Genomic DNA, 13557 nt, shown 5'->3' with positions numbered 1-13557 from the left:
TTGAATTGCTTTCGGCACCATGGGTAAAATTGGGAATAGATATTGTAGGTCCTTTCCATGCCCTTGATTCTTCTTCTAAATTTGGTCTGATTCTCATGGACTACAATTCTAAGTGGCCAGAGATCAAGTTTGTTAAAGAAGTAACTGCTAAGACAGTGGTTGAGTTCCTAAATGATGAATTTTTGAAGGAAGGGTTTCCAGAGTTTCTGAGAACAGATAATGGGACACAATTTGTTGCTTCTGAGTTTGAAAGTTTCCTTGACAACTGTGGTATAAAACATCTCAAGAGTTCACTCTACCATCCTCAAACCAACGGGTTAGTCGAACGTATGAACAGGGTGCCATGTGAGTGCATTCAATGGGCTCTGTCTAACAAGTGTGTGGTCGCCAACTCAGTGAGGAGTATGTTATGGTTTTACCGTACAACTCCTCACTCTACTACTGGAGTGTCACCTTTTGAGTTGCTGCGGGAACGCAGGGCAGCAACGACCTTTTGTCCTGCTTGGATGAGTAAATGGGTCAAAGGTACAAAATGGTCTGATGAGAGTGTTAGAAGACAAGTTAATTTAGCCCAGAACAAACAAAAAACCTATCTTGATGCAAGAAAGAGTACTAAAGAAGTTGAGATTAAATCTGGTGATTTTGTTTGTATTAAAAAACCTGTCCATGCACAGAAAGGTTCAGCAAAGGTTAGTTCACTGAATAGAGTGATAGATGTGAGAGGGAGTTCTGTCAAGCTCAGCAATGGGCAGTGGTGGAATAAATCTCTTTTGAGTAAAAGAACTGTTATTAGCACTCGACTAGGAGGTGAGACCGTTGAAAGAAGTGGAGATTGTGCCGGCAAACCTGCCTCTAGTTCTTGTGCATGTGCTGATTTTGGTTTAGTTTGTACGGGTCAATCTACCCTGAGCTGAAGTGTTCGGATTAAGCAAATCCCTCACCGGTATAGAAAATAATCAGTAATTTAGTTTGGTTTTAGTTCTGTTTCTCTTCCACCCATTTTCCTTCTTGCTTATCTTGCTATTTCTTCTTCATCTTCTTCTTTGTTCTCTTCTTTTGTTTTTTCCATTCTTGCTTTTCCTTCTTTCCCTGTTTTGTTTTGTATTAAGGAAAGACCCATGTAGTGATTTATGCTTGCTATAGAATGTTATTATCAGAGAACACACTAGTCTGGGTGTTCTGTACTAAGGACCTAGAAGAGTCAGTTGATGTTACTTGACGGAGGATGCTGCTGCTTTGCTCCGATGGTCTGGCCTAATGTAGATTAAAGAAGTTAAATCTACTCACAATTTGTTGAGTCTTCGTTATCTACCACACTCTCCCTCCTCCCAGGACCTACTTAATTGAGGCCTCAGCGTGACCTCATTAAGCAGGCACCAGGCACAGCTCTACCGTGCTGCTGCACCGCTCTTCTTCCTCCCCGTTTTTCTGAGTGCTTTCTTCTGCTTTTGCCTCATTTTTTCCTGCTTTCTCCTTCCTTTCCCCCCTGTTCGTCTGAGGGCTTTCTCTTGCTTTTGACTTGTCTTTAAAACTTCCTCTGTGAAGCAGCTAGCAACTACAGCAACTTGATACCCTCGTGGGTGATTTGCCTCGCTTCATGAATCCTGATTAATTCATTGACTGATTGAGCGATGAACTATATCACCTCCCTCATGCTGGTTCTTGTAGCCCAGCTTCCTGCAGTGACATCCAGCCTAGTGCAAGCATTGCTGAAAACGGTTTTAAGAAGCTTTGACTGGTAAAAATTACATTCTAAACTTTAAATACATTGAAACACTTAACACAATAAACTCTCGGAAGAAGAAAGGATAATACAAAGCAGCTACATTTTCAAAAAGGTGCGATTTAGTGTGGTTATTCAAATTGAAATAATAACAGGTTTCAAAGTGAAGGCAGGGTTTGGAAGGAGGTAATTCAACAAACTTTCATAGCTGCTCTAATCTGTAAACTAAACCTATGTGATCAGATACCTAAATCATTTTTCCTTTGGCTTAACACCATCCAATCCTTTTCTCCTTTTTCCAGAGCTAAACACAAATACCACAGATACATGGGTATCCAACTGTACCACACCATGAGAACCCAAACCTCAAAGGCTCCTTTTCCGGCTTCACCACATTTTTTTGGTCATTTCCTTTCCTGGATGGGTACCAGCGGTCTCCAAAGAGCAGCACGAAGAAGGGATGCCAATTCACCAAATGCAATGGGCAATGAAAGTCCCATCATGAACCCTCTGACTCTTGATGACTTTACAGGATTGACCAATCGTCCCATCATTAGTCCATCACCATCCTCCAGTAGGAGAACGAGGAGTAGACGAGACAAAGTAACAGGGCTCTTTAACCCTGTTTAGATTTTCTTCCAGCTTTTATGGTCTAGGCCTAGGCAGTGCAGCCCTGGAGTGGATGGATCAGGGGGCAGTTTGCCACCTCACGCAGAGGAATATGGTATTTTGTGGGTATTTTGAGAAGACTTTGAAAAAGGTTAAGTCCAGGAAAAAAAGCTCTTGACTTCAGAAGAAGTTTAATGACACAATAAAACAAAGATAACAAAGGCTGTTCATGACAGTCAGCCTCAAGAGGAGAGGTGCATTGCTGTTCTGGCAAGACTGTTTTTTGGGGCAAGGGAAGGACTGAGAAGGGGAAACAACCTTTACAACGCAAATTTTACAACGCACTACCATTACAACGAAACTTTTACAACGCAACATCCATTACATCGCATGTCATTACAATGCATACTACTTCAACGCATGTCATTACAACGCAGTCATTACAAAGCATACCATTACAACGCTTACCATTACAACGCATAGTACCCTCACACTATCCAACACTTACCCTACTGTTGCACCCCCTGGACATAGAATAGTAATTTTTACCCCTACACTATCCAACACTTACCCTACTGTTGCACCCCCTGGAGTTAGAATAGTAATTGTTACTCCTACACTATCCAATACTTACCATACATGCAATGTAATGTTATGCGTTGTAAAGGTAGTATGCGTTGTAATGGAATGCGTTGTAAAGGTAGTTTTAAAAAATGTGTTGTAATGGCATGGGTTGTAATGGAATGCACTTTAATGGATGTTGCGTTGTAAAAAATGCGTTGTAAAGGTATGCGTTGTAAAAGTATGCGTTGTAACATCATACATCCCTGAGAAGGTCAGGTCTTTCTGTAGCGAGCATCCTTGCAGGATGTAAACACTCTTCTGCCAGTTGTACAAAATTATGCAATTTCCTCCTCTAACTTTCCAACCTGATAATTTTTTTTTAATGTTCAGACACTCATATGAACATATACAGAGAGGACATATATGGAGAACAGTGTATGCCAGGGGAGGTGCTTAGACAGAATTTCGAGAAAAGAAAATATTGTAGGACAAAATATTATGTCAAGAATATCGAGGACAAAAATATTTTAAAGGTAAATTTCTATTGGCAGGCAAAGTTTTACAACATCTAACTCCACATGTACGTACCTTGATGATATATATATATATATATGACTGTCACACACTCCAGGTTCATCGAGTGAAAAAATAGACGGCTCTCCAAGTCTGTGTTTCACCAAAAAAGATTTATTGGCAGACCCCCCTGCCCCTTGACAAACGCCTTTCACCGTTTAGGCTTCGTCAGTGTCAACCATGTTTGCATGCAATACACCATTTTATCCCCTCTTGTCCTTGTACATAGAGAGAGGACTAAACCTCGCCATGCTCTTGTTGGCGACCATCTTGTAATGTGCAGTTTTTTCACTTCATCTATACACATTAAAACATTCTATACACCGGGAAAATGGTGACGATAAAGTGCTCGTGCATTTTTAAAAGAAACAACAAGGTTTATATTTAACATTGTCTATATTTCATTTCATTTAAATCCCAGAGTGCAAAAGATCTTCTGTTAATGTACTGATGTTCTTCGTTATTAAATAACTCATTGCACTCAAGTACGTTCTGTTACGTCTAGCCCTGTATGGGCTTGATCGACTGTTGTTAATTCCCTTGTTTTTTTGTTTTGCCCTGTATGGGCCTATGATATAATTCATAAATCATTTGTCCCAGATAAGTAATTAGGAGAGAAGGAGAAGTGGATATAAAAGAGGAGTACAATGGTATAGACTCAACTCCAACTACCCAATTGGTTAGCCCCCTAGTCTATCTAGCTGGATAGGAAGTTGCTAGTTGCAAAACTACAGTTACATTACATAGTACCAGCTTGAGGAGTGGACCTAATCATTCTAAATGAACCCAGAGTTCCTCATCGTTGTTCAGTCCTCTATGCTGCATGCTTTGGAGGTCGATTATATACCTGGATTCTAATGCCCTTAACAATCTTATTCTGTCTCCACCTCGATCTTTTTTACCCAGTTGATCGATCAGGTAAAAGGACAATAGGTCTCTATTGCTTCTGTGATGGGTCTCAAAGTGGCGTGCCACCGGATAGTTTTTATCTCTGTTTGTGATGGCGCGCATGTGCTCCAAGATACGTTTTTTAGCCGGGTTAATTGTACTACCGATGTATCTTTTGGAGCACGGGCATTCCAGGCAGTAAATTACAAATTCCGAGTTGCAATTCAGGAATTTTGTAATCTCTCTTATGGGTCAGGGGTCATTTGATCTTCCCTCATATTTGGTCCGCTTTTTACTGTACTTGCATGCTTTACATTGCATGCACGGAAAGAAACCATTTATGGGTTTAGATTTCAATGTTCTGGGGGATTCCTCAAAGTGGCTGCTGGTCAGATGGTCACTGAGAGACTGGCAACGTCTGTAAGGTATAGACGGTCCTAGGATGTGTCAATTTCTGTTGAATATCTGTACCAGCTCACTAGATCTCATGTTGAAGCTGGTAATCATCCTTGCTACACCCTCCGCCTCAGTCTTCCTTACTTTCATCTTAATAAGGTCTTTTCTGTCTACCAGCTCCACCTTACTCACTGCGTTTGTTAATAGTGATCTGGAATATCCTCTGTCTCTAAACCTTGACAAAGCCTCATCCCGAGCCTGTGAGAAATCTTTGGGATCAGAGCAGTTTCTCTTCAGGCGTAATAATTCCCCAAATGGGATATTTTTAATCATGCTCTTGTGATGATGGCTTGCCGCATGTAAGACGGTATTACCTGCCGTGGGCTTGCGGTAGAGTCTGGTTTGTAGGGAGCTTTCTGTTACAAAGACCTCTAAGTTGAGGTAATATACCGATGTTTCGCTTATAGTACTGGTAAATCTCAAATTGAGATCATTGTCATTTAGCATTGCGACATATTCCGCAGCCGAGGATCTATCGCCCCGTCAAATGACAAACAGATCATCGATATATCTCGCCCAGATAATAATATGATCTAGCCACTTCTCATTGGTGCCCCCCCAGGCCATGTGCTTCTCCCACCAACCCACGAACAAGTTCGTGTAGCAGGGGGCAAAGCACGTGCCCATGGCGGTCCCTCTCATCTGCCGATACATGTTGCCTGCAAAAAGAAAAATGTTATTGTGGAGGCATAATTCTATCATCTTCAATAGCATGTTATTATGTTGATGGTATTTCAAGTTTTTCTTCCCCAGAAACCATTTTATAGCAGAGATCCCATCTTGATGTTCTATACATGTGTACAGGCTGGCTGCATCAAGGGTAACAAGAAGCATATCTTCTTGCCACTTGATGCCATCAATCTGTCGTATAAAATCTTGGGTATCTCTAACGTAGGAGGGTAGGTCTCTGACAAAGTGGGCCAGATAACTGTCTATAAATCTTGATGTATTCTCCAGTAAGCTTCCTATAGAGGAAACGATAGGCCTCCCGGGGGGGTTTCTGATATCGTTATGCACCTTAGGAAGGTGATAGAACGTGGGAATGATCGGGTGTTCACAAAACAAATAGCCATACTCATTTTTATTGAGCATTCCTTCATCCCTCCACCCATCCAATAGTGCGTGATATTTCGTTATGCATTTGGCAAAACCCCTTCTGTCTATGATTTTGTAACAACTGCTGTCCTGTAGTTGTCTCAAGGCCTCCTTCTTGGACTTCGTTTTACTGAAGATAACGATATTCCCCCCCTTGTCTGAGGGTTCGATCTCGATTGTAGTATCGTCCTTAAGAGACTTGATCGCCTCCCATTCCAACCGTGAGATGTTAGAGTTCTTTTTGGTCAGTTCCATATTTTTTGCTGTCATTTTTTCCAGGTCTTGGAGGACAGCGTCATTAAAGACGTCTATTGCATCATGTGTAACATGAGGTAAAAATCTTGATTTACGTTTCAGATAGCTTGGATCCCTTGTTCGTACAATCTCCTCCCTCCTTAATACCTCCATAGAGGCAGGCACATCATCCGGATCTGCAAGTTCATGTGCGGTCGTGAGGAGTGTTAGATCACTGTCCATGAGAGCAAGTGCGGTCACTGCTGTTTCTCCCAGAACCGTTTGAGTTTTAGATTGCTTTTTGGGAGTTTGAGCTTACGGACAAACTTGAAGATATCTATTCTAGTCTGTACCGGGTCAAACTTGGCTGTAGGGCAAAACGTCATTCCTTTCTTCAGAATCCTTTCTTCATGTGTTGTAAGTTGTCTTTCAGAAAGGTTCACAATGGTACGTTCTTCCTCTACCACCTCCCCTTCCTTCCTTTGCTGCGAGTCACCATTGGTGGCGCCGCCTGTGCGCCCCCTCCTGCCCCGCCTAGTTTTCCTCCTCTTTTTGGTGGTGGTTTTTGTGGCATCTGTGGTTGGGCTCGGTGTCTGGTTTCTTTCATCACCTGGTACTCGTCTAAAAAAGGGGGAGGGACTGTAGTTCCACTGTCATTAGCCTTCTTCTTGCCTTCACTACTTCTGGCAGATTCATCCTCTGAGACGGATGCATCCGATTCTGATGTGACCGTCCCTGAGGGAATTTGGACTCCTTGGGCTAGTCTCTTCCTGCGTATCCTGCCAGTTAAATAATCCTGTTCATCCCTCTGAAACTTAGTCTGTTCTCTCTTTTTTATTCCATTCTCATAGTCCTTCAATCTTTTTTGCATTTGATTCCGTAAATCCTCAGCAGACTTGATGTCTTTGTCCTTGCTGATTAGGTCCTCCAGTCTTTGGATTTCGGAGAGGGCTTTATCCCTTACACTCCAGGCATACTTGATTAACATTAGTAACACTTCTTTGCTCGAGTCGGCAGTGTATATTGCCCAGTCTTTTAGTAGTTGAGGGTCCGGATTTTCATAAGAGGGTATTGTGAAAATCCTTAATCCTCTTGGGACTCGGTTACAATCAACATAGCATTGGAGTGAGGTTGCCTCCCACCATTTGCGAACTTCCCGTTCTTGAATTCTCTCCAGTTGTTGAAATAGGGTTTGTAGGTTACTTGCCGGTGCTAATGAAGTGTTGGCACCCTCTGTTATGCTCGTAATGGCATTTATGCTTTTAACCCCTTCACTGCGGCGGCTATTCCGCCGCAGTGCTAAGGGGGCGGGGCGGCCGCGCGGCGGCCGAATGCTGGTGACGGAACCGCTCCTTCACCAGCGTCGGTTGACCTGTGCTTGTGAGGGAGCGGTTCCGTCATGGCCCGCCCCGCTCAATAGAACGTCAGCGCAGGTGCGAAATTCGCGCCCCGCAGGCGCGCCGAGCGGGCCATGACGGAACCGCTCCGTCATCAGCACAGGTCACCCGTAGCTGATGACGGAGCGGTTCCATCATCAGCATTCAACGGGTTAAAGATTTCATCTGCCTCTCGTTCTCTATCCGCTGTCATAGACATGTTTGTAAAATCCGGGAAAGCACACTCACTAGTACGCTATTATTTCGAGTCTAGCGGGGCACAACTACAGTTTGCAGGGGGTCCGCCACAGGTGACTTGAGATACGGGACAGAGGTACGGAATTTCAATGTCAAATACTTTGGGTACTTGTGCATACAACGCTTACCCTCTGCCGGAGTTCATGTGATCTAGGCTATCTCTAGCCAAAACGCGGCATGGCGGACTGGTGCTGGGCTTGAAACTTAAATAAACAAAAATATTGCACCATCCAGGGTCTTGCTGGTTCCTGTTTGTTTGTGTGGCTTCACCTGCTGTACTTGCGGACCTTCGGAGCTTTACATACCTCATATATATATATATATATATATGATTCCACAATCCCGCAGTGCAAGCAACCAGACAGCGGCTCCAAGTCGAACACAGGTACAGACCACAACGAGGGTTTCGTAGATTTAGTAAAGTGCTTTATTCCATCGATGGGAACGGCAACATGACGCGAAACCCGGACTTGATCACATATATATATATAAAACATTGAGAAGGTAAGTGAACTAAGTAATTATAGATTTTGGATTTTGGATTCTTCACTCCACATCAATGTACTATATATATATATATATATATATATATATATATATATATATCCAGTAGGTATATATAGTTAGGACCTAGCTACCATAGGAAATCCGCAACATTCTATTGGGAATAACTTTGGCGCCGGTTGAGGAATTTGCGTGTAATTTTCCAAAATTTAGGCCAGCTCCGCTCCGCTTCTTCCCTGGAAGTTACAGGGGCATTCGTCATGCGGGGGCCGAGAAAAAAGGGGGGTCCCAAAACGTGTTTTCCCCATGTTAATTTCCATAGGACGAATAGATAAGGCTACAGCCCGAACGGCTGAATGGAATTACACCAAACTTTGCAAAATTGTAGGGACTGGTACGCAGAAGTGCCTTTTCTATATTTGGTTAAAATTGCTCCAGTGGTTTTTATGAAAATTAACTTCAAAAACACATATATATCTGGGATGAGCCAAACCACACATCTCATCGTGACATCTGATTGGCTGTCAGCACTTCATCCAAGAAGTGTTGGCAGCCAACTTGGGACCAATATACATGATAGCACCTCATTAAAAAGCATTGTAGTTAATAGTTACATTATAAATCATTTGTTGATGGTACCATACTCATTTTAGGGATTGTGGTGTGTTCTAAGGTGATTTTACCATGTGAAAAAGCCTTCTGCTGGGATATCATGAATCATGTTTGAAAGAAAACTATTATCTCATGCTTTTCCCACAGTGGTTTGGAAGGGGATCTATAAGCTAAACTGAAAGCATATTTTCTGTAAATTCACATTATCTTTCTCAGTCATGTGAGAATGAAGTCTGACATTCTCAGTAAAACATGTACATACAACAAGGACAGAGACTGTCAGTTGATTCCTTTGTGTTCTACTGCAGCCTCCTAGAGTGTTCTAAAGAACAACTAGAGCGCTAACAGTCCTACTTATTACAAAGGTATGGCACACCTGAAGCCATCTTGATTGGAATAAAGTGGTAACTCTTAAAACATTTAATTTAAAAAGAAACAACATGAGGGGGTATATTTTGCCATAGAAAGTATGATTAGTGCTGCAGAAGGAAAAATTAGGGCACATTTTGAGTGACTTCTCAAATCCTTTTCTATTTCATTAAAACATTCTGACATGCAGTCTCCCAAAATTACACCTCTCTGCAATGCAACCCCCTGGCGCATACTGGAGGTTCCAGGTAGGATAGTTGGCCCCCAGGGACCCCCAGAATGCAAGGGGAATTAGTTCCCCCTCTTCAAACATGCACGGGGGCTGCGTTGCAGAGAGGTGTAAAAAAGGGTGTGGCCTCATTACACCTCTCTGCAATGCAGCCCCCTGGTGCATACTGGAGGCTCCTGGTGGGCTAGTTGGCCTCCAGGGACCCCCAGTATGCAAGGGGAATTAGTTCCCCCTCTGCAAACGTGCCAGGGGGCTGCGTTGCAGAGAGGTGTAACAAGGGGCATAGCCTCATCACACCTCTGCAATGCAGACCCCTGGCGGATACTGGAGGTTCCAGGTGTGCTAGTAGGCCCCCAGGGGCCCCCAGTATGCAAGGGGAATTAGTTCCCCCTCTTCAAACATGCACTGGGGCTGCGTTGCAGAGAGGTGTAAAAAGGAGCGTGGCTTCATTAGACCTCTCTGCAATGCAGTCCCCTGGCGCATACTGGAGATTCCTGGTGGGCTTTCAGGTCTTATATAGTTAGGAATTAGCATTAAAAAAACCTTTGAATTTCACTGAATAAAACATAGGTTTCAGGCTTTATATAGTTAGGAATTAGTATTTAAAAACCTTGTAAATTCACTGAAAACAGCCATAGGTTTCAGGTCTTATATAGTTAGGAATTAGCATTTAAAAAACCTTTAAAATTCACTCAAAAAACTATAAGTTTTAGGGGTGTTATAGTTAGCTGGACATTTCACTCATACAAAACCATTGAAATTGCTCCTATATAGTTAGTTGTACTAACAATATTTCGCGCACCCGCAATCCACTGCTGATGATGTCACATATTACATCATTCATGACATGGTCAGTGACATCACTGATGACATCTCAAATGACATCATAAGAGTCAATCTCTAGAGTCGTGTGAAACAATAGACAGCTATTTTACTCAGTCAGTTGTGCATACTTAGTTTCACCAGGGTGCAGAGAATAGAGAGACGGGATTTTTCAATAAAAGGTATTATTTATTGAGCAGTCTTCCTTCTCATGCGAGAGAAATGAATTGCCACAATTGCAATACTTATTGTGAAGTAAAGTCCGGTCATTCTGTAGGAGACTCGTGTCTTCCTCTAGTAGTCGGGCTGCTAATCTAGCTGCCTCCCTTTCGTCTTCACTATCTGGCATTTTTACTGTCAGAAAGGTTTTTGTTGCAGATCAGGTTTGAAGAAAACAAAAGATTAGGTGCACAATATTTTGGAACACTGTATCCTTCAACGTTGACTAAACCAGAAACTCTACATAGGAATCTCTTCCTACTAAGTTCCGGCGGATTTTAACCTTTCACCCACTCCAGACGTCTATTGGAGTATTTACGGGAGAAAGGGTCTGTGTGAAAAAGCACGACTGTGTTACTCTAACGTCTTGCGTTAGTTTTATCGCCTTACCAAATGTTGGGCGCCATTTAGTGTAGTTCCTATTTTCCCTATCGGCCCTGCGCATTGGAATAACATACACAGCAGTGTAGACATAGGACTGAAGTCTTCTAGGTCTCTACTGACTATGTTAGACTTAATTTAGGTTTGCGCCAGCTAGCTCAGAGGTCACTGGAAACATTCTTGACTGAATAGGAAGTGATCAGCTACCCTGGCTCAGACAAGAAGGGATTCAGCTTCCGACAACCGCATAAACATGAGAACTTTGCTCCCTCAGAATAAGAGTCAATCTCTAGAGTTGTGTGAAACAATAGATAGCTATTTCACTCAGTCAGTTGTGAATACTTAGTTTCACCAGGGTGCAGAGAATAGAGAGACGGGTGTTTTCAATAAAAGGTATTATTTATTGAGCAGTCTTCCTTCTCATGCAAGAAAAATGAATTGCCACAATTGCAATACTTATTGTGAAGTAAAGTACGTACAGTAAAAGGAGTATTATGAAATAACACTGTAAAAGCATTGATATGGTTTCTTAGCCATAAGACACTTTAAAATGGTTAAAACATATATACATATATACATAGGCTAACGTGCTCAACTGGTGCTTCTAAAATATGCCTACCCCGGTGTACCTGACCTAAGCCTAATACGTGGGAAGGAGCAAGTAAGTAGTAGTTTAAGTTAAGTAGGTTTGTTGCCAAGGATCTGTTCAAGAATTCTCTCTAAGGGTTTAGTCAGCACTGTACCTTGGGAATAGAATGTAGGAGGTAGGCAAGGGTAGGCTGGAAACGCCGGAGCTGGATTTTCTCGGCAGGAGAAAAGACAGCATCTTTCTCAGCGTGTCAAAAGAGGAGGGGCAGCGTCCGTGGGCTTCTCGCTTCTGCTAGGCTCTCGGAAAGTAGATTAGCTGCTCTGCTCCAGAATCACCACCGTGTGTTTGCTTAAGGCAATGTTGGTATATTTATACCTGAAAGGTGCCGAGTTTGACGTAAGGTTTGGACATAAGACGTCAATAAACATGTCACTAAGAACTGGCCGTTCTTACAGTGCTTGCAGGAGTTCTATTACAAATCAAAACAAAGCAAGCGGGGCTTTCCCAGGTTGCTGGAGGTTTGGTGTGTCAAAAGAACTCGGTGTGCTCTCTAGGAATCCAAGGAAGTAGCTTTTGCCGAGCCTTGGACTGCAAGGGCGATGTACTGAAATATGGATCTGATTATTATGCCAAATATAGTGATATTATTGATTATAGCAGTATAGGGGCATAAAGTCACAATATTGAATCGGGTTCCTAGATAAAACACATCACCCACTCCACGGTTTTATGTCCATCAATTACTAAAACTAAGCAATAAAGATGCATGTGTATTTCAACCCACCCCATAATACATTTAGCATTCAAAAAGGTGTATGCGAAATACACGGAACGTTATAGGTACTGTACGTTTTTAAGCAGTGTAATCATTCAAAAAAATTGCATATATCTTTAGCTGAACGATTTGTATTGTATTGTATTGTGGTATATTTATATAGCGCAAACCTGTCACCACCAAGGGCATCCTGGCGCTTTGAACGATGAACCAGCAGATTCAGCAACTTAGCCTGTCCTGGGGAAGAGGTAGGTTTTTAACGCCTTTCTGAAGGCTAAGAGATCCTCAAGACTTCTTAGGGATATTGGCAGGGAGTTCCAGAGTTTGGCCGCCGCTACTCTGAACGATCGGCCACCCATCCTCACTCTCTGGAAACGCGGTACTACAAGTAGCCTGGATGAAGAGGAGCGTAGAGCTCGGGATGGAAGGTACCAGGCGAACATTCTCCGCAAAGGGACCGGGCCCAGGCCATGGATAGCCCTGAACACAATGCACGCTGCTTTGTAGCGAACGCGTAGATGGACCGGCAGCCAATGGAGTTCCTGTAACGCTGCCGTAGAAGAGCTGTGGTAGGGGCGGGAGAGGGCAAGTTTGGCAGCCATGTTTTGCACTCTTTGGAGCTTGCCCAGAAGTGTTACCGGGGCCTCCAGAAGTAGTGCGTTACAATAGTCAAGTCGACTTAGGATGGCGCTCCGCACTACTTCGGGTCTGGCTTGCTCAGGGAGGAGGGGCCAAAACCTTGCGCAGCATGCGAATCAGCATCATGCACGTTTAGGTGGTCTTATTTACGTGCAGATCCAGCTGCAAGTTGGGCCCAAAAATGACACCCAAATTGCGCGCCGATTGTGCAGCTGACACCGTCTCAGGGAATGACGGGGGCCAGAAGTCGTCTGGGAGATCTCGGGGAACTCGGTCGCTGGAACAATACAGGACCTCTGTCTTAGTTCCATTGAACTGCAACGAGTTCAATCGGAGCCATTCCGCTGTAGCCTGCATGCACCGATGGAAGGTCTCCAATGGGACTGCATCCTGTCCCTCCAGTGAAAAGACCAGCTGGGTATCGTCCGCATAATTAAATGCGGAGATCCCAAATGATTTAATGAGCTGGACTAGAGGGCGGAGGTAAATATTAAAGAGTATAGGGCTGATGGCTGAGCCCTGAGGTACTCCTTGTCCTACTCTCCGCTCCTCTGAGCTGAAGGGAGGGAGCGAAACCCGTTGCTGACGGTTGTCCAGATAGGAAATTAGCCAGTCCCTGGCCTTATCTTTGACCCCGCACTC

The sequence above is a fragment of the Lissotriton vulgaris genome, chromosome 5 (genome assembly GCF_964263255.1).
Source record: "Lissotriton vulgaris chromosome 5, aLisVul1.2, whole genome shotgun sequence".
Classification (NCBI taxonomy): Eukaryota; Metazoa; Chordata; class Amphibia; order Caudata; family Salamandridae; genus Lissotriton; species Lissotriton vulgaris.
This window is presented reverse-complemented; position numbering follows the sequence as displayed.